Source organism: Ambystoma mexicanum, chromosome 2q (genome assembly GCF_040938575.1).
Source record: "Ambystoma mexicanum isolate Mex_15411 chromosome 2q, UKY_AmexF1_1, whole genome shotgun sequence".
NCBI lineage: Eukaryota > Metazoa > Chordata > Amphibia > Caudata > Ambystomatidae > Ambystoma > Ambystoma mexicanum.
Window position 1 is genome coordinate 37,183,502 of NC_090924.1, and position 3,797 is coordinate 37,187,298.

The 3,797-nt window shown below is 46.2% G+C and overlaps 1 non-coding gene across 1 annotated transcript; it reads left to right on the top strand.

Annotated features, from left to right (window-relative positions):
• The first annotated feature begins 2,748 nt into the window (after positions 1-2,748).
• Positions 2,749-2,855, top strand: LOC138570476 (U6 spliceosomal RNA). The gene has a single exon (XR_011303524.1). It is a non-coding gene; the product is annotated as a U6 spliceosomal RNA (small nuclear RNA).
• The last annotated feature ends 942 nt before the right edge of the window (positions 2,856-3,797 follow it).

Sequence of the window (3,797 nt, forward strand, 5' to 3'; positions counted from 1 at the left end):
CAATGTGGAAACTGTGCCAGGATTGGCGGGTACCTTGCCATGAACGGAGCTTGCATCATTAGTGGGAGGGCTCTGTGGAGAGAGAGAAGGCAGAAAAAGGGTCCACTTGCTAAAGGTGGTGGCGAGCCTATAGGTGCCCCTGTAAAAGCACAACCGATAGGGGCAGAGGGTCCTCCTCATGAAGAGGCACAGGTCAAGGAGAAGGGGCCACCAAGGAAGGGTGCTTTTCAGATGAGGACCTGACAATCCTCACTAATTATGTCAACAAACACCAGGTCAACCTGCAAGCTTGGCCTGGCAGTGTCCTAACTGTGACCCAGTGGTGAAGGATGTGGAAGTAGGTCACATATCACATCAATGCCTGTGGTGCAGAAGAGGTCCACAAGAGGATGGAGGACCTCATGTAAATGATCAAGGAGGAGCTCAATAGTAATGTGGCCTCTGTCCAGGCTACTGGAGCTGGAACACCACATGTGGATGAGTTGACTCCATTTGAAAAAGTCACCAGCTGACTCATCAGCAGTGAACAGGTGGTTGGCGTAGGAGGCATGAATGCCTATGCAGCCTCATCAGGTGAGTGCCATGAGTAAATGTCATTTGTGCCTCCAACTACACATGGTATGCTTTCAAATGGTGTGTTACAGTTGGCCAGGGTACTTTTCACCCATCCATGATTACTACAGCAATGCTTCCATAGTCACTGCCATTACATGGTATGCATCCTTCGAGGTGAAATTTTGTACTCGATGAGATGCACGTGAGCATGGGTAACCATGAATCTAGCCTTCGGTAATGTGCAAAGTTTGTGATGGGGATTTTGACAACACAAATGCCTGCAAGCAGGTTTGGTCAGCAGGAGTAAATGTGATACTTCCACATATTGCAAGTAGGCATGGTTGAAGTGGAGAAGGGGTTCATCAATGAAGTACAGGACCCCCATCCATCTACTGTTTGGCCTTCCACTCTCATACATGTTTGTATGTATGTATGGTCACCTACTCCTCCAATCCATGGCTTGATGAAGGGTCTAATATGCACCAACATGATTGCACAGAACATGTCAGTCACCTGTGCCTTTCACATTTCAGAGGGCCCAGTATCAATGCGTGGTGTATGAGTGGCTGGCCCCATTGTGTTGGCATGCACTAGAATTCATATATGCATGTTCAGCTAGGTACGTAGGCCTCTGAATATTGTTGCTGACTTTGTGCTGGTGCGGACGCAGTGGACGAGGAGGAAGAGAAGGACGATGAGGCACAACCATCCACCACTGAAGACCGAGTTGCTGTGCCTGGTGAGAATCCACTTTTGTTGCAGGCCATCATCAGCAGGCCTGCTGACTCTTCCGTTGATTTTGCTGAATCTGATGTGGAGGGCATACTGAGGGACATGGTGGAAGGTGCAGCACTGGGTAGTCCGGATGCCATGGAAATCCTTTTGTTCCTTGAGGCTGCTGAGTCAGAAGAGGAGAGCCAAGAAACTCTGTGTCTGGCATTGGGAAGCCCTGTGTCAATGGTGGCTTCAGTGTTGCAAGATTGCCTTCACCCTTCATGAAGCCAGAATCAGAGGCTGGTATCAGTCGAACGGTTGTAGGCCACCAGCCAAATGACAGTGTACTCACTGTGACGGGCCTATGCTTTGGCATCCCAGCTTCGTAGGCCCCACACACATGGTTGATGTGTGTGTGTCTGCTGGACACTGAGAGTGGGAAGGTGAGTTGCTGTGTGCAACTGCACAACAAGGCTAGGTCTTGTCAGAGATGACCAGGGATATCCATCAGCAGGCAGAAAATGTCATCTCCTTAAATGCTTCAAAGAAAACACAAGGGACCACCACCACGCATGTCTATCATCAATGCAGGTAATCCCAACACCGGGTCTGACACTGCTCTGATTAATCATTCATTTGCTTTTCAAGAATGAAATCCAACCAATTTATGTATACATAATATATACTTCTTTGTTACCAATATAAATTTAAAAGCAACATCTATCTGAAAAAGTACTCTGCTTACTTCTGACTTCTTAAACTACACTCGATCCATGGAAATACCCCCGTCGGGCTTTCAAATCACTGAGAAATGTATATGAATATACGGCATCAAGGCTAGACAAATCAGAGGCTCTACAAATACTCTCATACATCATAATCAAATAGTTTCTGAACCAAATATATTGTGTTTTTGCCTGGCAATTCATATTATTTCATTGTAAACTCTCAGCAAGCTTCAGTTCATATGTATGCTCAATACTGAACATTCTTCAAGAGTTTGATATCACATTTTAGCAGATCTTACTCACAACCATTTGTTTAAACAAATGAAACATGTTTTCCACTGTGCATTAAAAATGTGTGACTTCCCCACAATATTGGAAAAACACGTTTCTTGTTTCCTTTTCTCTTATAGTTCTTGCAATGCCCACTACTGTTGAAAGAACCTGCAGATGACATGTTATTCAAACATTTTAAATGTTTTTGAAACACTTTTGTACAGGTGTGTTATACATGCCTTATCATATCAAATAAAAATAAATATTTTAAATAAAATATTGCTAAACAACATCAGCATAAGCTTGATAAGATCGTAAAGGGACAAAAGCAAAGTGGTAGAAAGACGTTAAGAGAGATTAGGCAGAGTGAGTTAGATCTTGTCAGTATTGCAAGTTTAATTAAGAAAGAGAAACAAAGGTTGAAAAATGCGATTCAAGTTTGCAGATTGTCACTTGTTTAACAAGATGGAGTGGCACGGTACTTGCTTCGGCAGCACAAATTCTAAAATTGGAACGATACAGAGAAGATTAGCATGGCCCCTGCGCAAGGATGACACGCAAATTCGTGTAGCCTTCCATATTTTGGTATAAAAAAAAAAGGTGGAGTGGCACTGTTAGTGGGCGCACATTTCTGGTATACGATAAATCCATTGGAGACTAACCGGCCGATTCATGGAATTAATGTGCGCTGAAAATATCGGCGCAAGCGTGCGAAAACGTGTGATTCGCAGTGAAAGAGTGAAAATCGCAGTGTAAGTGCGAATATCGCAGGGAAACCAGCACACATCTATTCATGGAAGTCCGTGCGCGAGTAAAATCTGGGATGTGCGCTGAAAAAGTGCGCGGTGCACACCGGCGCACAGGTCTTCTAACGGCGTGCGCTAAGGCCACAGCGAAAGCGCACATAGCGCGGCGCACATAACAAAAGTAGGCGGAACACGGGGCGTGACATGCGGAATGGGGAACAACTCGTGAAAATGTGGGCGTCACGGGGGAAGTACAGGAGGCAAGTGAACGGAACGCCCACACGCTCGCCTACAACACGTATTCATGCAATCAAATAGGGCAAAACAGCACACGGGCAAAGAGGCGCACAGGCCTAAACACGTCCGCCACACGAAGGCAGGCGGTCGCATCCCTGCGCATGGAAAAAATGTGCGTCAAAATGTGCGCCCACAAAAAGCAGGATTATACAGCTATGTAGAATGTCCCATACTGTGGGCCTCTAGGACAAATGACGTGCAAATGGATATGCAACAAACACGGACACCCGCTGTGTGAAAAATAGCATGTGCGTGTATTTCGGGGATGCGCAGGAAGTACTACAGGCTATTTGCCCTGGGGGAGCGGGGTATGTGTATTACAGGGGTTCGCGTGAAGTTTCACACGCGATTGGCCTGGGTATGTGTATTTCAGGGGTGCGCGTGAAGTTTCACATGCGATTGGTCTGGGTACGTGTATTTCAGGGGTGCGCATGAAGTTTCACACGGGATTGGCCTGGGTACGTGTATTTCAGGGGTGCGCGTG